The following is a 24,470-nucleotide window of genomic DNA, read 5'->3' on the forward strand; positions in this document are numbered from 1 at the left end:
GTGTGTGAAATTCTCCTTGTATTTGTGCACTATGTGTATTGTGTTGTCTGATGTGTAATTTTATTTTGTTTTTCCTTTTTAGTCGGATATCATTGTGCTTGCTGTGTCTGTGGAGAGTAGGTGCTGTTGAGTCTAGCTGTCTCTGGCAAGTGAGTGGTATAGTCTTGAGTGTATAGGTCCTTGTGATAAAAGCCACACTTTGATTATTACTTATTTTACACAGTGTTGGTTGTCGTTGACTTATTTGTCAAGTTACTTGTATTAGTAAGGATTATTGCTAGCCGCAGGATTACCACTCAGCAGGTTGTTGGTATGCTTTTTGAATCTTCCGTTGACCATGATTATGAGACTAACTCTGCATCTGAGGCTGAGGAGGAAGCACAAGATTGTGGGAGTGAATTTTCTGTCCGAGAGGAATCATCTGATGATGAGGCCCCGCTCAGTGCAGATGAAGTCCCTGTTTTTGAGGAGGACACTGATGTACGGATAGTACGGCAAGAGGCATCTGGATTGCAGCCTGGCGCTGCAAGGCTTCCCTTTGGAAGACATGAGCTCTGGGTTGCCCCAAGCATGGTGGAGCTGGCGTTTCCTGTCTTTACTGGTGTCGCAGGGTGTAGAGTGAATACTGAAAACTTTTGGCCTAGAAATTTCTTTCAGTTTATGGACGATGTATTTTTCGGTGAGATTGTTGAGCAGACTAATTTGCATGCTGAACAGTATTTGAGGGACAACAGTGCCAGACTTAAACCCCCTTCTAGAGCTACTTGGTGGACTCCCACAATCCTAGAAGAGTTGAAGAAGTTCCTGGGTTTAACTTTTTTGATGGGGCTGATAAGGAAGCTGTTGATATCTTTATATAGGTCTACCAGTGCCTTGATGGCAACGGCCATATATCGTGCAGTCAGGAGTCGTGATTTGCTTCTGCTTTGAATGCTGCATTTTATTGGTAATGCTTTAGCTTTGCCACAAGATCACCTTGATTGTGACCATCTTTTTATGATTCAGCCTTTCCTTGATCTCTTTGAGGATCGATTTTCAGAGATCTATGTTCCAGAGAGAGAAATCGCTGTGGATGAGTTGTTGGTCCTGTTCAAGGTCTGTTTGTTTTTAAGGCAGTTCATTCCTAGCAAGAGGGCACGGTATGGAATTAAGATGTATATGCTGTCTGAAAGTAGTACAGGATATGTCTATAATTTCCAGGTGTACACTGGTAGGGATTGCAGTATTGACCCCCCCTGGTTATCTGTCCACTTTCAGAATTAGTTAGAAACTTTTGTGAGAACTTGGTAGAGGACTTTTTAACAAAGTTCACCATTTGTATATAGATAACTTCCACACTGGTGTGCCTTTGTTCAAGGAATTGTTCAGAAGTGGACACTGTTGCTTGTTGCACAGTCTGCTCGAACCGTAAAGGTTATCCAAGGAGCTTTGGTGTAAAGAACTTGAGAGGGGACAGTGTAGTGGCTTGCTTAATGATGAACTGCTAGCTGTGAAATTTGCAGACAGGAGGAATGTAAACATGCTAGCTACCATCCATGATGAAAATACTTCACCTGTAACTGTTTGGGGTCAGGTTGCTGAATTGCGCAAACCTGTGTGCATTTTAGACTACAATAACAGGGGTGTGGAATTTATTAAAATATCTACTTGTCCAGGGGACAGGTTGCTTCTCAAATCTACTTGTCCTGTAAAAAGATCTACTTGTCCCTTTGGTGCCATGTAGTGTGGTGACAAATTATGGCAGCAATCTCATTATGTAAGAGCTCTGATAATAGCCTCTCTGATTATGCCAGGGCTACTACCTTAGTAGGGCTTGAATACTTGCAGTTTCAATCCCTACTGTAGCAATTTCCTTATTTTGCCACCTTTCTGCAGATCTGCATACTGGGGCTGGAGGAAGCAGTAAGCAATAGATACAGGGCTGGAATGCCTTTGAGTCTGCAAACCTACTAACCTGCATGTTTTAAAGATTTTCACCAGCTTCTCTCTAATATTTTCCCATAATAAGAAAGGTTGGACATTTACTCCTGACAATGGCAGAATTAGAACTTCTTCCAGGGTTGGGAAGAAAGTGGCTGGAGGGAAAATGAACTTGCAAATGCTCAATAGATTTTCACATGAGTAAATCTACACATCGTATTTACCCATGCTAAAATACAGTTCACAAATATTTTATAGGGGTACGACATATACCATGGGAGCACTTTTGTGACTTTCTTTAAGAATTTGGGGCCACATGTCGGTAGGTTCAGATTTGCGACCCGCAAATTGCGAGTCGCAAAGGCTTCACAGATGCCCACCTCATGAATAATCATGAGGTGGGTCGCAATTTACGACTCCCTTGCGAATGGCGGCCCTCACAGGGATGGTGGCCTGCTGGAGACAGCAGACCACCATGTCTGTGACTGCTTTTCAATAAAGCAGTTTTTTTTTTTTTAGTAATGCAGCCCATTTTCCTTAAAGGAAAACGAGATGCATTACAAAAACGAAAAATGAAACGTTTTTGTTTCATTTTTTCAGAGCAGGCAGTGGTCCGCTCTGAAAAAATGTTTACAGTGACATTCACAATGGGGAAGGGGTCCCATGGGGACCCCTTCCCTTTAGCGAAAGTGTTAGCACCCATTTGAAATGGGTGCAAACTGCGATTGGTTTGCTCCCGCGGTCACAAAACAATCCTACATTGCACTGCGAGTCGCAATTAGGAAGGGAACACCCCTTCCTAATTGCGAGTCACAAACCCGTTTTACGATTCGATAACCAGGTTACCGAATCGCAAAATTGGGTTTGTGCATCGCAATGTGCTTTTTGCACGTCGCAAACAGCGAAAGTCGCTGTTTGCGACATGCAAAAAGCTACCTACATGTGGGTCTTGGTCCCTAAGTAGGTCTGGTGTTAACAAAGACATTTTGTTTTTATTAAACTTCTATTTCTCTCTCTTTCGGGTGGCTTTACTGTGAGTGATCGCATTCTGCTCTTCCACAAGGAGCATATTGGCACACAAAGTAGTTTTGTTCAGTGTCAGGAACTACAGTGGCACTCAGTGACGTAACGAAACTGGAGGGTGCCCCTTTGCAAAGAACATGGAGGAGCCCCCTCTCCAGACTCACTCCGGCCAGGTGCTGTGCTGAAGGGGCCCCCTGGAGGGCGGCTGTGGGGCCTTTGTTATGCCACTGGTGGCAACGTGTGCTTTTAGAGTTCAAAAATTTTTTTTTTTTTTTTGCCAATGTTTGTTACAGTGTTGAGGGCCTGGTAGCTCCCACAACAATAAAGTGTTAGAAAAGCCATGTCAAAACAAGACACACATTGATGAAACTAAAAGACTTCTAAAAATATGTCAGATCAGTTGGCTTTGTCAGTGTTTGTTTATTTTCATGCTTCCCATAATCATGTTTAAAATTGTTACACTGATTTTCCATTAGAAATATTTTTGGGAAATACTAGCGTGCATCAACACATTTTACTAAATGACACTTCATTTGCATCTAATCAGAGAGCATTCTGGGAGCATTATACTTAGCCTCATAGCCTAAACTTTTCAAACATGTGTATACACTTTTTTTTTTTTTTTGTACTGGAACCAACGTCAGTAGTGACCTTAAAACATCTATTTACAGCACTCACCCTAATAATGAAGGCTTTCAAATAATGAACCATAAATACAAGTTCGAACAGCATTATCTTTTGGAAACACATTACCTCAACTGCAGAGAGTTCCACTCTCTAAACAGGCAGCCAAAGGGTTTGTGCTGCAGAGGGTTGGGCCTACTTGTCCCAAGGACAAAGTAAACATAAAAACTTGTTGCCCTTGACCCCTCCACATCCCTGAATAAGCACATGGGAGGTTGGAACCTTACACTGCTGTTCATAAGGCTTACATTTGGTATAAGAAGTTGGCTACCCATCTCTTCCATATAGCAAAATTTAATGCTTTTGTTGTGTTCAAGGATTGTACTCCAGAGTCCAAGATGACTTTTGTTCAGTTTCAGGAGTCTGTGATAGGTAGCCTTGTTGTAGAGGAACAGGCAAGGGTTCCTATAGTTGGAGTGGTGGAGGATGTGGCTAGAATGAAAGATACCCACTTTCCTGATCACATTCCTCCCATGCCAAAAAAAACAGTCCCTGTGAGAGGTGTAGAGTCAGTATGCGTAGAGGCATGCGGAAGGAGAATCGTATGCACTGCCCTGATTGTCCATCTAAACCTGGGCTGTGTGTGCTTGCTTGTTTTCGCGTTTATCACACAGAAAACATTTTTGGGAGCACCCGTGAGCGATGCACGGTCTGTATTGTTTTATATGTTTTGTTCAGTTTCACAGTGGGCATTAGTCTGATGTATTTAGTTACAGCAGTTGTGTTTGTAGTTTTGTATGTACTTACAATGGGTTTGTGTTTTCTTTTTTGTTAAAAAAAAATGCGATGGCGTTGGTGGTGGACTGGTGCATGTCTGGTGGTGTGCGTGGACTGGCGCTACGTTGGTGATGTGTGTGAACTGGTGTTAGGCTGGTGGTGTGTGTGGACTGGCACTTGCCTGGCGGTGTCCGTGGACTGGCTCTTGGTTGGCAGTGTGTGTGAGCTGGTGCTTGGTTGGTTTTGTGTGTGGACTAGCGTTTGGCTGGCGCTGTGTGAGTAGTGACTTGCTGCTGGTGACTACATGAACTGCTAGCCAAACGCCAGTCCACACACTACGTCAGCTGGTGTGATTGCTGTGTTAGGCATGTGAGCGTAAAAAAGTGATGGGCACCTGAATGGCACTGTCTGTTGATGTGAGTGTTGTAATGTGCTGGGCCCGCGGTGTGAATGGTCTTGAGTGTGTCACTTATGAAAGGTGTGCGAATGGACTGTAATGCGGTTGGTGCCTTGACATGGCTGTACAGCTCATGAGCTGTGAGTCATTGGTTCAGTTTTTTGACCTTTCAGTTATTAACAGTGCATTTCATTTTCAATTTCCTAACACCCAGTGTTCCCCTCGCTCTCCTGATAAAAATGATACCTCACTTGTGTGGTTGGGTCAAGGATCTGCTTCTAAACTCCATATCTTGTACCCATTTCGGAAATACAAAGGTTTCCTTGATGCGTATTTTCCACTCTTTATATTTTACCAAATGAATTGCTGTATACCTGGTACACAATGAAAACCCATTGCAAGGTGCAGCTCATTTATTGCCTTCGGGTACCTTGGTTACTTGGTGAACCTACAAGCCTTATATATCCCCTCAACCAGAAGCATCCAGCCGACGTAACCGTATATTGCTTTTGAAAATCTGCCATAGCTGAAAAAAGTTATAGAAGAAAACGTGGAAAGAAATGGCTCTTTTTTTTCACCTCAATTTCAATATTTTTAAATTTCAACTGTTACTTTCTATAGGAAAACCTTGAATGATCTACACAAATGACCCCTTGCTGAATTTAGAATTCTGTCTACTTTTCAGAAATCTATAGTTTTACCATTGGTTTCACACCCATTTCTGTCACTAACTGGAAGGAGGTTGCAAGCACAAAAAATAGGAAAACTGGGGTATGTCCCAGTAAAATGCCAGAACTGTGTTGAAAATTTTGGTTTTCTGATTCTACTCTCTCTGTTCCTGAAAGGTGGGAAGGTGGTGATTTTAGCACTGATGCCATTTGCAGGGAAAAAACACAGATGCTTGCTTCTGCAGCACTTTTTTCCAATTTTATCCCCAAAACACAAATTTTAGTTGTATTTTGCCTAATTTCTCAGTTCCTGCTAGGGAACTCCACAAACCGTGGGCACCTTTAGATTCCTCATACAATATCACCAAGGTCCTTTCACTAAAGAAGCCAACCCTGTTGTCTTTTCAAATGCTTTTTTTGTGTTAGGAGATTTGTATTTCTTCACTGATACAACCTTCCACTGTAAAAATGAGGAAAGTTAGGCAAACTGGATATATGCTGGAGTCAAGTGAATAAACACGAGCTTGGAGATGAAGAACATTGTTGGATTTTGTTGCTGTTCTTCTTAACACACAATGCTTACTTTTGTGGAAGTTTGTAACCAACATTATCTACATTCATTATCAGAAATAAATGTGAGGAAAGGACCAACGTGCTCATCCCTCTAGCTTCATTGCCTGCAGTGTGTTGGGCCTCTGGTACCTTGGAGAGGTGCACTGCGTAACACCACAGTTGTGAGTGCCATGCTATTTTGAGTCAGTAGGTCTGGGAGCGCTGGCAAAAATTGTATTTTGTCGATGTGAGAAATTCTATCCGCCCTGGAAAAACCTCTCATGTTTTTCATTCATCTTTGGAGTTTTTGGTGTAAACATCTGCTGTGGTCTGAGGGCTGCTGAACTGTGTCAGCCACTGCATGCTCTGTTTAGAATGACACATCTTTCACTCTCAGTGCGGACTCTGCTGCTCCTTAGAATGACACATCTTTCAATCTCAGTGCAGACTCTGCCTGTCTTTAGAATGACACATCTTTCACTCTCAGTGCAGACTCTGCCTGTCTTTAGAATGACACATCTTTCACTCTCAGTGCAGACTCTGATGGTCTTTAGAATGACACATCTTTCACTCTCAGCGCAGACTCTGCCTGTCTTTAGAATGACACATCTTTCACTCTCAGTGCACACTCTGCTGGTCTTTAGAATGACACATCTTTCCCTCTCAGTGCAGACTCTGCCTGTCTTTAGAATGACACATCTTTCACTCTCAGTGCACACTCTGCCGGTCTTTAGCATAACACATCTTTCACTCTCAGTGCAGACTCTGCCTGTCTTTAGAATGACACACCTTTCACTCTCAGTGCACACTCTGCCGGTCTTTAGCATAACACATCTTTCACTCTCAGTGCAGACTCTGCCTGTCTTTAGAATGACACACCTTTCACTCTCAGTGCAGACTCTGCTGGTCCTTAGAATGACACATCTTTCACTCTCAGTGCAGACTCTGCTGGTCTTTAGAATGACACATCTTTCACTCTCAGTGCAGACTCTGCCGGTCTTTAGAATGACACACCTTTCACTCTCAGTGCAGACTCTGCTGGTCTTTAGCATGACACACCTTTCACTCTCAGTGCAGACTCTGCTGCTCTTTAGCATGACACATCTTTCACTCTCAGTGCAGACTCTGCCGGCCATTAGAATGACACATCTTTCACTCTCAGTGCAGACTCTGCTGCTCTTTAGAATGACACATCTTTCACTCTCAGTGCAGACTCTGCCTGTCTTTAGAATGACACATCTTTCATTCGCAGTGCAGACCCTGCTGGTCTTTAACATGACACACCTTTCACTCTCAGTGCAGACTCTGCTGGTCCTTAGCATGATACATCTTTCACTCTCAGTGCAGACTCTGCTGCGCTTTAGAATGACACATCTTTCACTCTCAGTGCAGTCTCTGCCGGCCATTAGAATGACACATCTTTCACTCTCAGTGCAGACTCTGCTGTTCGGCTCTGACAGCAGGTCTGGATCAGACTGGTACTTGGAGACAAATATTTGAGACCCATCCTCCCCCCTGTGGGTTTAATATAGGTCTTTATACTGCGAGCACTATTATACAGGTGAATATAGATTGGTTTGGGAAGTATATGTTGCTTTATATTTACCCACATAAAAGAAAGGGATTGAGGCTCTTTTGTGTCATGCAGTCCGCTGTTAGCTTACTGTTGTGTGGTTTCACGCCTACAGAATTAAAATAAACAAAATTAATTATTAATTTCTTGTGGGGATGATGAATTTGATTTTTATTAAATCATTTGAGATTTGTCAAAAATGATCAATTCTTAAAACAGATTTAATTTATGTGAAATGTGACCTAATTAGTATTTTAAGTATTTTTTACTGTACAGCTATTGATGCTGGGTGCAGGACCAGCTGTTCATATCAATATGCTTAGGGGGAATCTGCCAAGAGGAGCAATTCAAGGGATGGTTGTGGCAAAGGGCAGGAACCTGCTGTTGGTTAGAGATTGAAACACCATTATAAAAGGTATTAATTACCCTAAACTGAAGGGCAAAAGGTATGAGCCCATATGTACAGTAACACCTTAGAGAAAGTAAATGTTTTATATTCATGAACTGTGCTCATCTCTAGTCTTTGGGGTGGTAATCGTGAATGTTCAGCAGTGCTAAACGGTCTGTTTGGGACTATATTTGTCGAAAATGATCAATTCTTAAAAACAGATTTAATTTATGCTTTTGCAATGTACTTACACGACTTACAATTTGGCGGGCAATGTAATCTATTGCATATGCAACCTGCCTGCCCAAACCTACCTCACCCCCTCACCTAGAGATGGACAGACCTTAAGCATTCCATTGACAGAGCCCCCATTGGCTTCACTGATGGAATACTTCCTCTGATGGCTGGAAGGGGCAGGGTCCTTCAAAAGAAGTACATTACACCGTCTACCCAAAATAGGTTGGACCAGTGGCGTAACAGAGGCCATCGCAGCCCCTGCGGAACACCCCCCCCCCGAGCTCCAAGGCGCTCCCTCAGCCCAGTACACAGTGCACAGGTGGCAAGCTTCTGATTGGGTCCAGGGGTGGAAGGGGGCCCTCTAGGGACAATGCCCGGGGGTCCCCTCAAGTTTCGTTACACCACTGCGTTGGACAGTACATTGCCTTTCTTTTCCGTCCATCATCACCAGGAAGACGTTGGCAATGAGGGATGGGAAAACTCCCAGGATGCGTGGGGGTCTTTATTCTTTATTTTTCAGAAACAATTTTCCGCTTTGTTTCCGTTCTGTTTTGTTCATTCAATCTGTTAGGTTGCTTAGGAGCATTTCCCAGCCACAGGAGCAGTCTACAGATATATGTGACTCTCATCCACAGACTGATTAGTTTCTAGTTTGCCAGAACTGATGCCATTGGGTACACGTGAGCGTTAAAGTGTATGAGCAATACAGTAATGTAGGTTCCTGTGTGAATTCACAGGAGGATGGTACAATAGGCAATAGCTTTCAATGGCCGAACCTTAAGTAAAATGCATGAGCAGGATTTTTGTTTGAAAGGGAAGTTTTATTCAGCTGAACGACATGGGATACATGGGGAATTGCTAGAGCCGCGACAAGATGTCTGACAAAACACTCTAAGCACACGTAGCTATACCCTTGTCCAGCAGCGGAAATTTACTCAACAGTTCTCAGGCATATATTATTCTTGTAACGCCTTCTTCTTGGTACATTCATTGCATATTGCTAGACATTGTGTTCTTCCCAGCTCAACTGCAAACTAAAGAGTCACTTGCAAATGCCACAATGACAGCATCATATCTTACTCCCTTGTCTTCCCATGGTATCAGGAGATAAACTCAGCAAAGTACCCATTATTGTTAGTCAATGAAGCTCATGCATGTATTAGCGCAATACCAATCCATTCATGTGATCAGAGCATGATGGAGTTGGTTTTGTTTTTGCGTTTGCAGCCCAGGTGCCCACATGTAGAGGTGTCCATTTCCATGAATTGAGATCTGTTAAGAAGGGGTGAGTTCAGATCTGTTGCCTAAAGCTTAGCGAGCCGGGACCCATGATCTATCATATTGATAGATAGGTTTTTTACTTTAGGTGGGAATTTAGTTTCTAATTTAAACATCCGAAAAATGATTTTTATTCCATTAATATATTTAAATTAATAAAAGATTCAATTCAAAATTAAGTTAATAATGTTGTAGCATTATTTTCGTTCGCTCCACACCTAAAATGTATACATAACTTTATTGTATATTAATTTTAAACATAAAAGTATGTTTACTAATTTGTTATACAGTTTAATAAAATTGTTTTACTTTTCTGTATCCGTTACCATAAGGAGATGTCCACCCATTTGTGGAGAAGAAGTTTTCCTATAAAAGTGAGTCATTAATTTCCTTAAGGGGGAAAAGTACAATTTTACTTACATTGCAGGGACAATATCACTAGAAAAGGGAGAGTGTGTGTGCATGACAAGCATACTGAAAAAGATTCAAAGTGAATGATTAGAAATGTGAGATGGCTTTAATGTATGAGACCAGGTGAGTGCCACTTATCTATTTTCCATCTACATTAATCCCGTAAATCATATTTGTAAAAAAAAAGTCTACAATATTATTTTCCATCCCCTGGGAATGTATGTCAATTTGTGGTAGAGAAGGATGATATGTTTTTTTTAAAACAAAATTGGAACTACTGAGCTATAAGTCTGATCAAAGTTTTGTGTGTCTTTGGCAAGAGTTTCGACCCATATGTGGTTCATTTGACTTGTTAGTCTGCCAAAGCTTCCCAGAAATCCTGGGATTACATTTTCTTCTAGTTCACCTCTTGAGAATCCAATGAATATGCTTCTTTACTTTTGATAGATTTCTAGGATCCAGAATCTATCAGACAGTGCATTCAGCAGACATTTTTCCTGAGAAATTGTGGAACTCTTTCAACAGATGTACAGTTTTTGACTCTATTATGAGGTATTAAAATACTGAGATTATTTTTAGGGGTGAATGTTAGAGAAATGGCCTGGATTGGGTTATTTTGGGATAAGTGAGTCTTGTGGTGGAAGGGGAATGAAATGATGGTGAAGAGAATCGCCACGTGGGCAGACACGTGGTAGCTACAGTATAGTCAACTAACTATAACTTGAGTCTGTGTCAGGCACTGCCTATGACCTCACATATTACATCACTCACTACATGTTAAATGACATCATTGATGGGTCCCCTGGTACTGTAAAATAGTACAATGGGACCTTTTAAAAAAAGTGAAGTTTGCTATGAAGATGTTTTAAACTTGAGGCTAAAGATTCACTGCAGACACTAATAAGAAAGAGATCCTGAAGCTTTTTATAAAAATGTTGGTGCTTTTATGTGTTGCAGTTACTAGAGTGGCACCGCAGTACCAGTGACTCACAGTAAAACCACACGATTGGTTGGTGTGACTGTATTCATGTAATGTGAAGTAGTTCCAGCCCCATGTCATTCATTAGGAATCTGCTTATCACGTGGTTCACACATTGTACAATAGGTTGTTACTTTTGTTTTGGACTTGCCTTTTTTTGATGGATTAGACCAAATAAAACTTGCAGCATGACATCAGGAGGAGACCATCCTGAACTTTAAGACCCTCAAAATGTGAAAGACGAAACCAGTGTCCCTCCCAACTCTATTGTTTGGGAGTTCTTCAAAATTCCACCTGGTGAGAAGAGGGTCTCTGCCAACAAAGTCACGTGGAAAATATGTGACAACAGTTCAGCTGAGAAGCGGGGAAAAAGTGCTACGTTGGTACTTCTAGGAGGCATATTTTGTGAACTGACCTATCTACTAATAAGTTGGTTACCAAATACTGAATCATAGTCACTCCCAATCCTACCACCCTCATGAATGATCATGAGATAGGTTATAAACTGCAACCTATTACAATTTTCTATCATCACCCAGAGGATAGAAAGGGAGCACATGGCATACACTCCAGCAACAAAGTATGACCCCAATGCATCATGGTAAATGCAGTCAAATTTGTAGTCCATTCAAAAAGTAATAAAGTCTTTCACCTCCGTAGGTGCAGCAAGTGCTGCATATCCCTGTACACGTGTTTCTGGGTTTAGCCCATCATCAGCAGGGAGCTGCATTGTATAGGGGCTTGCTTGAAATGCCGCCAAATGTCTTTGCAGGTTTAAGTACCACTCATGGCGCACAGGTGCCTCCCAAGGCTCGTCAGCCGTGGCTCAAGGGAGCCGACAATAAGACTGTTTCAAAGAAAGGGAGCACACTGCCTACACTCCAGCAACAAAATATGACCCCAATGCATCATGGTAAATGCAGTCAAATTCGTAGTCTATTCACAAAGTAATAAAGTATTTTACCTCCGTAAGTGCAGCAAGTGCTGTATATCCAGAGGATGACCTGCTGGGGTCAGAAGACTACTATGTGATCACTTCACCAAGTTGGACAGCCGGGGTTGGCCATCAGGTCTACACCCAACTCCCCCCAGAAGGCAGCCAACCTACACTGTGTGCTGCCTTTGGAAGGCCTAATAAGAACTGTCACAGTTTGTTTGACTGGGGCACCAGTACCAAAATCCTTGCTTACTAAAGGAGTCACTAAGATTACATGTAACAAAATACCTGCTTATGGTGTTAGTACGACATAATATCAATCCTCCCAGCTTATTGCTTTAACACCTTTAAAACTTGCTTTTCACAATCAGTAAGTCCTTCGAGCTTTGTCATAAATCTTTATTAAAAAAACAACCAGATCAAACCTACGTAATCTGACATAACTTTTGCCAATGGGCCAGTAGGTCTTATAGCCTTTTCCATTGGCTGGCCACTGTTACCACCACACATGCCACTAAACTGTGCACAAGCTGGCAGCCATCTGGAAAAGAAATATAAAAATACAAATATGAACACAATTAGAGTTGCCAAAACATAACGCAGCCTCTATCAAAAGGGGCCTGGCAAGGATCATCACAGTGAAAGTTTGCTACCACCAGGATTTGTCAAAGAGAGTGATGACCAAAACCCATGCTTACTACGATAATCTTGAGATTTCTTGTAACAAAATACCTGTCTATAGCGTGCAACGCAAAGTAATTACAACCTACTGATAGTCCTATGGCATCAGACATAACAAAATAACTGTCTATAGCGTGTAACGCAACGTAATTACAAGCTACTGATGGTCCTATGGCATCAGACATAACATTTCCAATGAGGTCTTTAGCCTTTGTCTTTACCTTGACACCATAACCAGTCCAAACTTATTATAGTGCAGATGTTCTAGGTCTTGGTTTGTTCTCATAGGTCACTAATACCTTTGCCTATTACAGTAATTTGTGAGATTTATGTAACAAAATGCCTGCCTACAAGTTTTAGCATTGCATGTTAACACATGCTTTTCACAATAAATAAGTCAGACCTGCTGGTTTTGTCAAAATTTTTCGTAGTAAACAGATCAAGCCTATGAAAACGGACATGACCGTCAGGCCTTTAGCTATTATCACTGGCTTGTCCATGTATGCAACTAAGGCCTACTGAATTGGGAATAAACGTCCCCACAAGGCATCTGTCAGGCATACAGTCATAAAATTACAAACATACAACATTGCAGTTGACAGAACAAACCCCTATCTCTCATAACAGGTTTTAAAATGGATTATCAAAATGCAAATTTTCTACCCCCTCATTTGTCAGAGGGGATAACAAACCCTTTCCTACTATGGTAATCTGTGAAATTCCATGTAATGAAATACCTCTCTGTTGGCTTTTATACGGAGTATTAACAATCCACCCATGAAGGCCTGTTATCTTTAACATGTGGCTTTCACAAAAAATATATCAGGCCTACTTTCTTTATCATGCCTTTTCATAATAAACAGATCAGGTCTATAGTCTTAATCATTGGCGTGTCACCATAACCAACAGAGCCCTCCTGCACTGAGCCTAAACATTTCCATAAACTAAAAAATAAAATACAAGCACTCTTTTTCAGTGGAAGTACGTAACTTCTGTCCAATCAAAATATGTACTCAAGCATATCAATGTGTGGGCGGAGCCAAAGCCTCTGTCTCAGCTGTCCTTCCAAAAGCTCTCTTTCTGTTGTACACATAAGGTCTGGACATAGCTGTGCTGTCAAAACAGACCTAAGTAGAACATAACAAGGTTTTTGCAACATTTTGAGTTAGGAACAACTAAATGAAATCTGCAGTGATCAAAACCGAGGGTAAACGGAAGGTTTGGAGCACGAATCACAGAAATGCAGCTGTAACTATTGGGTGGGTGCAAACCAATTTTTCTACAGGGGCACATTGTTCATGATACAGCCACTGGTCTCAAAGCCAGCGGTCAGGGTGTAAGTAGCTAATGTGGTGAGTTATTGTAAACAGAGAGATATGATTAATTTTGTACTTGAATTATACCAGGATGGCAGGCAAACGACTGGCCACCTGCCAGGATACGAGCTGCAGAAATATTAGCAGATACAAATATCTTGAGCTAAATGTTGTTTACAGAAGTATTGTGCCATTGGGTGTGGATTTTCTATTATTGACTTAAATGGGGCAAGAGTTTTGTAAACTATACTGAGAGTCCTATATTTTGGTAGGATACCAAAGTCATGCTGCCATGTTTGCTCTGAAACGATTCTGACAGACATCCAGAAAAGGCAAAAAAATATTCTTGCCACAGTTCTGATTCACAAAACCATTTCTGCACCTAAGTTCACATTAGTTGCACAAACTCGTTTGTTTTGAGTCTTGAAACCTATCTTTGAAACAGTCAGAGACGTTTGCATACATGGGCAAAGTGGGCTCTGGTCCAGGGCCCCCCCAGAAAGAGCTGGGGGCCAGCTGGCTCTGTTCTACAGGCAGTCCTGTCCTGATGAGCTTGAGTCATTCTTAAACATAGAAGGTTTTAAATACTGTTTTCCTTTAATTTATTTTTAATATGGTAATGTGTGGGAGTCTGTTACAGGCATTGTGCAGAGAAATGTTGTGTATTTTTTCAACGCTCTGCAACATTCAAAAAAAGAAATTTGAGATAGAAACGAGAGAGGAAAACAGAGATTATTTCAGTAACATTAGTGAGCTGCTGCTGTGTAACAATATTGAAAACACGTCACTATCTCTAAATATTAGATGTAAACACGTTTAGAAATTAGACCAGTGTGCCTGCCACTGTGCCAGGGACCTGGCCAAAGAAGGCATGAAAAAGCTGCAATTAGATCAGAAATTCAAAGTCGTTCTGAGCAGGGACCCCAAAATACATTTGGCCCAGGGCCCCCAAAATCCTTAAGATGTCCCTGACAACAGTATGCAGTTATGTTATCTGGAAGTAGATCTCTTCCTAGGAGGGAGGAGTGGGCGGTCCCAGGGATGGAAACGCTGAATATTATGGTGAACACACAGAAATGTGTGTGTTTGTGGTTACTCAGAAAGTTTCCCAAGGCACATTCCCTCTCTGGTTTTGAGCTCCATTCAAGGGCATGACACATTCCTTATCCATGGTGGAAATGATGAGAGAGCAACACACCAACTGGTGGGTGTAAAGGGGAGGTGGCTGCTTTGCGTGAGAGAAAGAAGGGTGTGCAAAGCCTCATCTGCTATGGATTTACATATGTACATACATAACCCATACTGTATGTGAGTTCTTCAGGAAATCTGTAATTATTGTAGCCTTCTAGGAACACTCCCAGAATTCTTTGAGAACTTCAATAATTCTTGATTCTACAAACAGGCGTAAGTGTAAACTCGTGGTAGTAGATTTACGGGGTTTTTCATGACCCATTCCTATAGTTGTAAGCACTACCCTAAGCGAGAAGTCATGTGTGTCTGTGTTATCTGTATGAGCTAGGAAACCCAGATATATAGAAAGGCATGCAGAGGTTGCAGATGGATGGCTAGAAGTGGGCATTTTTGTGGTTGAGTTGTAAGGTAAAAGGAACATCTATAAAGTAACTTTGAGACTCTTCAAAAAACATCAACTATGAATTAACTGCGCTTGCTGAACGCGGCGCAGTAGGTACTGACCGCCCAGCTGCTGCGCCCAGCCCTGTCTGCCCACATCCTTCAACAAGGTGATCAGAAGAAGCCCTTCAGCTGAAGTGAAAAGGAACCTGCCCTCCTTCCCCCCTAGCGCCCTCCAGGGGTAAAAGAAAATTTACCAGCGGCTAAAAGTAGGGGGAAATGAATTTTTGCACATTTGGGCCCATTATTCCTCCCTGAAGGGAGAAGAAAATATGTGGAATTGGACCCAGTACTTCCAGGTCCATGTGTTATTCCCCATTCCAGTGGCAAGAACCTGTAATCCCTGTTATCTCACAGAAAGAATACTGCCCGCTATTGTCAATAACGGCCCCGGTATCCCTCAAGCACATAACAGGGTACTTGTAAAGGGGCCTATAGACAGGGGTGTACTACTTATAGGATGCTTTCCATGAGCAGGCCAGGACCCATAGCAAAGACCTACTAGTGGCCGAGCACACTTACACGAGTTACACTATGCTGAATCTTATACTGCCTTGAAATTATGCCCACTTGCTGTTAACCCTCTGTTTTCGCTGTAACACCGATATGATACATTACACTACGTAATTAAGTTTTGCTAAAAATAATAAGATTCATTTTTATTCTAAACATGTATGTTAATTTGCAGTTGTTTTATTCTATGTACTCAGAAAAAAAGTCATAAATATACTCCTGTTCATTTGCTCCTACTGATTGCATTTGAGGGTTACTTTGGAATCTTGGGGGTACTCCGATACAGCTCGATAGTTTCTCAGGAGTACCTCTATAATCTTTTTTTTTAACTCTGAGTCACATTTTCAGACATTTCACCATGCATCTGTGTGCCTGGTGTGCATCGCTGCAGAATGACGACTTTGCAATCGAGCAACTGCAATTTTCCATTATTTTCCCTTAGGGCTAAAAATATTTCTCCCCTATGAGATTTCCCTTCCAGTGCATCCCCACCCACTTAGGGGTTGTCTCTTCTTATTCCCACCATCATTGTCGATTTATTCCTCCCCTGGGGCAGTGTTTGGGTGTTTACATTCTTTTCAGGGCGTTATCACCCTGGAAAAGAGAAACACAATTTAGAAAAAAAATTACTCACACGCACTAGTACATTGAGTGAACCTTTTTACAAGTGTAAAATCATATTTTATGCCTCTCGAGGGTGGATTTAGACCCACAAAACACTTATGTGTGCGCCTGTGTTCAACTTAGTTGCGCAAATGGCTTTGAGAATGGAGCCCCCAGTGTTTAATCATCTCATTTCACGGTAGCTCCTTGCCCATTAAAATGCAGTAAAACTACTTGTACAGTTAAGCAGATGGTTTCTTTTTAAGCCGAGGACAGGGGGTCATCACAGCTGTGGGTTGTCCTAACCATAGCCTGCAATAAACCAGCCTCTATTAAAGGCAATTTAGGCTCGGCAGATCATTCATTATGTCAGCAAGCATTTGCTGGCCTCCTTGCCTGCAAAATATACACTATCTCTTGCTACACGTCTGACAGCTTCAGCAGATGAAAATAAGAGTACACTTGAACTCCAGATGCATCCTACTGGGAGCCTCTGGGAAGGCTGACACATGTTGATGAAAGAGCCCCTGCCTGTGTACTGACGCTAAGTGTAGGCTTCCCCTGCCACAGGGTAATGCCCTGATGACAGGCGGCCCTCCACTGTGTGGCAGCCTGAGATCTGGCCCCAGGATGCGGTCAGGGCCATCTGTGAAAAGCTTGGAAAAGTCAGACATAACCTCTGAAGCGGTTGTGCCTGGAGTACAGAGAGCTGGCAAGCGGGGCGCGCCAGCGGGAAGGCCAGGGCTGCAAGTGCCCCTGCAGGCGTGTCCTAAAGTAAGTCCTGCTCCCGGAAGTTCATGAGTAAGTCAAACCTAAGCTTAGAGGAAGACCCAGCTACTCACAGAAGATGCTTTGTGATTCAGGCCTTGACAGACATGTGACGCCTAGTACAGGTAGAGGACAGAGCTACTGATATAACAAATGTGTGAATTAGACCTGAATGGTAGTTATTTTCACTGGTTGACTGACATGGCATTTTTTGCACAGCTCAAGATGCTGTGGGCCAGATTTAAGTAACCTTCATGCAACGCTGCAGGTATTTAACATTAGATGGCTCATTCCTGTTCTCTGTCTGAGCTGGCGCTCAATGTGCTGCCCAGTGCCAACGCAGACACCCCTGCGCCATGGTAGACAGGATTATTTTCCTGCATAAAAGCAATCCTCAGAGCCATTTTAATAAAGATATTTCTCCTCTTTGCACCTCTGATGGGGAGGCGTACAATTCTGATGCGTTCCCCGGGCTACCAGTGTTGATAAATCTGGGAATGCGTCAGAATCCATGGGTGGATGCGTGGGAGCTCCCACGCTCCACCGATGACACGCCACCCTGCCGCACAGTAATGCAGCAATTTGCACTGCCTTGTGTTACTCTAGATTTACCAAGCCACGCAGTGCCACAGAAGGTTCCTTGCTTGGCTTGAGAGATCTCATTTTAGGTTTTAGGTTTTGCGTCACCTTGCGTCCCTTTGCGTGGCGCACGGCAACGCAAAACCTTTAATAAATTTGGCCCTGTGTTTGTAACAGTACAGGGCTGCAGTTTTGCCATTGGCCAGATTCATTGAAATCATTTCCTTCTTTAAATTACCATCATGTTTCCCAGTTTATAAAATAATCTCTTTTATGCCCATGCTAGGAGCACCCCTGCCAATTCCCATATAAAAACAAGAAACACAGATTGTGAACGGTCAGGACAGCAGACATAGAACCATCATTAGGAAAGCAAGTGACACAATGAGCTCTGCATAGACTGACAAAAATGAATAACTAAACCTCACTGAGCCAGATTTTGAATTATGTTGGAATCCGTCAGATAACGGTACTTCTGGGTTGCAGGAAGTTCACTCAGTTACAAGATTCAACCTTAGAAATGGGTACAGATATGTGGGAATGAGTGTTTCCCCACAATGCCTTGCTTTTTGCCATTTTTTACCTGTTTTACCCTGATGAAGCAGAAAATGAAGGTTTTACATTTATTAACACGTAAACGTAGTGTGAAATAATCATGTGTGACTTTAACCGAACTAATAAAGATTGTACGGGGACAAAATGTGCCCTCAGAGTAGTTTGCCATCATTTATAAGCGTGCTTTATATAACGTGGTGTATTAGAATTGCACTAATCCGACATAATCGTAAACGTGTGCTATGATTTGCTTGTTTGAAATGTTTTAGCTTAGCATTACTTTAGTGCAGGCTTCGGCCTAGTGGCCTGGTCTCACGGTTTAGATGCTCGTATTTTCCAATGTGCTATTAAACGTGTATTTTTGCTTGAAGCTGTACTTTTCCACTGAGACTGTTCACATGCTTATCTTAAGGTTTCGTGCCAGCCAGGCATATTTTCTCTTTACTCCAAGGTCGATTTGCAGGTGCGGACAATGGAGGCTCTGAAAGTGAGCTAATTGGTATACAATGTTGCAACTTGCGTACCCATCTCCAAGGATAATGTATGCTTAAGTAAAAGCTTGAGAACTGTCGTTTTTGATTGGACAATTTGAAGCTAACCTATGAACCCTCCAATGGAAGACCCTACTGGATTTGAACTGTTGTCTATAAAAATCAGGGGCACGAGAAGAAGGTAGCCATTTTGCCCGCGATTACGAACATTTGGACTTCGTAGCTATTATGGCCCACTTTGCTGCGACGCCATTTTGAAAGAGACTTTGATGCTTTCTCTAATCGAGAGAAAGAGACTTTAATGATTCTTGCCCTAGAGACTTTAACTTTGATCCCTTTGCATGAAGTAGTAGTCTACCTTGCCGCCGTGAGGCAATTGCCCCGTCCACCCCTGCCCCTTAGCCCCCGTCCCATGCTGATCGAAACGGTACCCATGCTGACCGAAGAACGGTACCTGTGAGACGAAGGCTTCCTTGAATGCTGATCGTAATTGGTAAATATGAAAGGAAATTGTAAAATTGCATTGTGTTTCCTTTAGGTAACCAACTGCTGATTTTGGTAAGAGCCCTAGTTAGGAGTTTTTTCTAAATTAGTGTTGCTAAATTGTTTTTGCATGAAGTCCCACATGCCGATGCTAATTTGAGGTTAGACGAGGATTCCATATGTCGCACGATGCAATTTGAGATCTTGTTATGCTGACTAAATGTATGCAATTAGTTCGTTACAGATTATCGTATTAGTGATTTGCATTGCTATTATCGAATGCCTTGTGATTCAAATGCTACATAGATTGCACTTGTTTCGACGTTATGGACAGCTATTAATGTTCATTTATGTTTATCATTTGGTGTTGAGACACATTTATATTGTGCTAGCTTTGCTAATATAGGGAAATAAAATTCATTAACTTTGAATAAACTGGTGTGGTTATTCCTGACTGAAAGGTCAGGGTTCGCCGAAATGTATTCTGGATTAATTGTTAAGTGTTATGTTGATCAAGGTATTGCTTATGTTCGTTATTGATTATTGATTTAAGGAAATTGATCGATATAGAGTACAGAGAGTCCCACTTAGTCAAAAGATTCATCGGCCTAAAGAGCGTCCGAACACAGGTAAAATTATTACTACGGACCGCTCTATCAGTAGATGGTAGCAGAGGATGGTTACGTCTTTTGGGACCCTGTACTCTTAAAGTACATGGTGTTGAATTAACGGTTAACGCATCTTGAGACCCCACTTGAGAAGTTGGATTAGATTTTTCTTGGGTAAAATAGATTGATAGAATGATGATGGGCTAGGTCCACCGCGACTTTCCCGGGATCTCGGAGCTTGCGAATGGAGAGAATGGAGGTGTGGATTCGGCGTTGGCGGTACTAGTGATGGTATGAGTGAAGTTAGGGTTTTGCGCTTGCACAGCTTATTGCCGCAGGGTGTGTGAAAAGGTTACGAGGATTTTTTCTTTTAGAAGATAGCGGAGGTGCGAATCCGAGTGTAGAAGTAGAGAAGTCGTCGAACTTCATAGAAATAGCGGAGGTGCGACTCCGAGTGTGAGAGTAGGGAAGTCGTCGAACTTCATGTGCGTGTGGCGCTTTGTGCATAAAAAGGTCCACGTGGTTGTTGTTGTTGAGACGGGCCCTGCGAGGTCAAGAGACTCCGGAGTATGTTGATCCATGTTGTGGTCTGGGCGGTTTAGTAGGTTGATCGGGCGTGGTCAACGAGTCGGTACGTGTGTTAGGGAGTGAAAGAAACTTCGACTTCGGGCTTTGACAAGATTCTAAGTGCACTAGAACAGATCATTGACAAGTTGAGAGTAGGTCTGCGGGTCAGATTTGCTTGCGAACGTGGGGACCGAGAAAGACGGAATAGCGGCCGAGGCTAGTGAAAAGTCCCTAAGGTCCTGAAGTGATTGTGTTACCCTTCCTGTAGTAAACCGACAGATCTGTTTTAATTTTTGGTAGCTCGCGATACATGCAAGAAGTTGTTACGAGAGGAGGTGAGTGAAGGAAGACTAGCCGCGAGGCTTTGTCAGCCGCAGTGTGTGTGAGTGTGACGTCACTAGGAGCCGCGCTGGGATAGGTTGGTTGCAGAGAAGGGTCGCGCACGGATTGGACGCAGTCCGTGGGGCTCGATTGGAAGGGGAAAGGCAAGTGAAGAGTATTCCGGGAATTAAAGTCACCTATTGATTACAAACTTTGTGAAATAAAAGACGAGAAAATGAAATTCTTTAAAGCATTCAGGAGTGCGATGAAGGGGGAGTCTTACATTAAAGCGAGCGTAGGAGAGGAGACGCCACCCGAGGGTACACCAGCTTACATTGTAATGGAGGAAAAGGGGGTAGCTCCGTGCCTTTGGCTAAAGCAATGGCACAAACTGACAGAGAAACATGGGAGCGTAGCGTTCCCGATACATGGGACATTCAATATAAGGATTCTAGAGAATTTGAGATTCACGATGTACGACATGAAGGTGCCTCCAAGGCCAGCCCAGTTTGAGGCTCTAGCAATTTGGGAACTAATGGCCAGACAGCAACAGCAGAAGAAGTTTGAGACCAGGATGAGAAAGGTAGAAAAGACACTAGCGGATGCTAGGTGGGATAATGCACAGAAGGTGTGGAGGTCAGATGTATTGCAGGGAATAAAATTGTTTCCCGCAATTACTAAGGAAGAAGAGGAGACAGGTAAGAAAGCTACCTGTAAGACAGACAGGAAGTGTTCCAAGGATAGAGAGGACGAGGAAAAGTTGAGAAGAGAAGAGGAGTTAGAGGATGAGGAGTTAATAATGCAATTGCTGAACGACCGTCCACCACCTTATGCGGAGAGTGGACAAGGTCCAAGTACCAGTTCTGCCCCTCCGGCACCGGTACAGAACAGTGAAACTCAGAGTTCAGGAGCATCATCGGGATCTAAGGACCCGAGTCTGCCGTTCACCCCGCAGATACCGCAGGTTAGGAGAATATATCCAGATGTGCCCATGTTGAAACCAGCAGAAAATTATCAGCCGCAGATGCCAGGGTACTATAGCAGCGACAACAGTGGAGGAATGATTCTAGAACAAACCGTAAGGGGAGTACAGAATGGTTACAACCCAACAATGGCACAAGCTGAATCAACTCAGTTTTTGATGCCCCAAAAGCAGATGCAGGGGGGAAACGCACATGCTCAAATGACGGGGAGTCAGATGGGCATGCCGGCAATGATGACCCATGGTGTGGGCATGAACATGCCTCAGAACATGGGGAATGGACAGAACCCAGATGCGATATCGCTACCCATTACTGTAGGTCCGCCGGTACCTCTGTACAGTCAGCCTAATTTAGGTATGAGCGGTCAGGGATCAATGCTGCAGAACGGGACAGAAAGGAGGTGCATAGAAAACACGCCAGGGATAACTCCGATAGCGGCTCAGCCAAATGGACCCGGATCCTTGATGGAGTTTAGTCCCATGTGTGCTCAGTCAACGCTGGTGAGGTCGAGCCCCCCCCTGATAATACCTCTAACATCGAACACTGAAAAGTTGCCGCAACCATCAATGGCAGTCGATGTGAACGCTACACTTATGGGGTTGAATGCGCAACAGCTGACGCAGTGGTTCAACAGTCTGAATTCCACACAAAGCTCAGCCAGTGGGAAGGGTGAAGATTATATGAATAGGATGAGGTTGAACATGGAAGCACAAGAATTGGTGGAAGGGACTATGGGTGTCAATAGATTAGAGTCCTACTCGGAAGAGGAGCTGAGGTATCTATGTCCAAAGATTACGAAGGAAGTGAACAAGGTACATAAAAGCTTGCAGGAAATAGCTGACAAAAACGGGGTTGACATAGACAAGACAAAACACTTGAGCAGAAGCTACAGGCTGGATTTTGGGGCCGCAGATTTTGAACACATGAGGTCAGCAGGCATGAAGGCGCACCTTAGAGAATTGTTGCAGAGTGCACAAGTGTGGAGGTGTTTAGACAAGTGGGAAAGCAGGTGGATAAAGAGAAAGGAAAAGAGGAGGGACAGCGCTACAGAGCATAATGAGAAAAGACCACAGAGCAGCGAGACAGTAACCATGTTACCAATGAGGGAGACAGCAGGGGGAAAATTAATACATGTACCATGGCACAGAAGCGACATTCAGTCATTTACGGATGATTTTCCCAAACTGAGAGAGAAGCCGATTGAATGGTATCAACAGACTGATAGGTTTGTGAAGCTTGCAAAATGTCTCTGGGAAGACCTGAATACTCTCTTTGAGATTGTGGTTCCGGCAGATTTGTGGGAGGATTGCAAAAGAGCTGTAGGTTGGCCGACAAGTGAACCAGAGAGAGACAGGGATACGGGTGCACCATCACCTATGGTGATGAGCCTGTACTATAAGGTGATTGAGCATTTGAAGACGAAGGTTGCCGCGAAAAATGTGGATTGGCAGAAGATCGATCGAACGGCCCAAGAGGCTAAAGAGTCGATTCATAGTTACTATGAGAGGTTGTTGAAGGCGTTTAAGAACTACAGTGGCACGGAAACAATAGAGGCGAAGGACATGCTCCATTTTGTATTTAGATTTGTGGAAGGGCTGAGACCAGAAATAAGTCAGATGATAAAGTCGCATTTGATTTGTTGGCAGTCGAAACCTATTGATGAGGTGTTAAACTATGCGAAATACTGTAGCGACGAAATTGAAGTGAAACAGAAAAGGTTGAAAGAGAAGGTGATGATGATGCAGCTTAAGGCAGCTCAAACAGGCTTGCAAGGTTTGCAAGGGATGCAAGGGTTCCAACAGCAGGTACCGCAACCGCAGCCGCAGTTGCAGGGAAACATGGCGTTTCAGCCACAGGCCAGAGGCAGAGGCAGAGGAGGTTTTGTGAATAATGGTCCGGATTTGAACACTGTTGTGACAGGTGTGCAGGCAATGAAGAAGGTGATGCCGTGTCACGTGTGCGGAATCGTAGGTCATTGGAAACGCGAGTGCCCGATGGTGGTGCAGGAAGGTGCAGGTGCAGGTGCAGGTATTGGTCAGCAAAACAATGATGTCAATGCATTTCAGACAATGAGGGGACCGAAAATGAGAGGTCCAAACCCAAATTTTCAGACCATAAATCAATTGCAGGGATTGCAACCTATGCAGCCGCAGCAGATGCAGATGCCCCGTATGCAGATGACGCAAATGCAGCCAATGCAACAGCCGTTACCCATGGTACCTAATCAGCAAATGCAAATACCCTTGGCACCAATGAGTCAGCAGCAAGTGATGGTTCCTCCACAGGTCTCGGGTCAGGTAATGAGTACAAGTGGCACCGTACAACAGTTCCCATTACACAGTGAGAGTGGAATAAACAATGTATGGGAGAATGAAAGTTCAGAAGAAGAAGGAGATTGTGTGCTTGCAGCATCCTTGGAAGTTGATCAAAAGGGTCCGTACATAGAGGGAAGAGTAATGGGTCATCGTGTCTCGTTCTTGGTTGACACGGGAGCCACACGTTCAACTGTTAAGAGCAGTGAAGTACCAAATTTGCCACTCTCAGGGAGTACAGTTCAAGTGGTGGGAGTAGCAAACAGGCACCTGACAAACCCGATAACAGATCCG

The sequence above is a fragment of the Pleurodeles waltl genome, chromosome 1_2 (assembly GCF_031143425.1).
Source record: "Pleurodeles waltl isolate 20211129_DDA chromosome 1_2, aPleWal1.hap1.20221129, whole genome shotgun sequence".
Classification (NCBI taxonomy): domain Eukaryota; kingdom Metazoa; phylum Chordata; class Amphibia; order Caudata; family Salamandridae; genus Pleurodeles; species Pleurodeles waltl.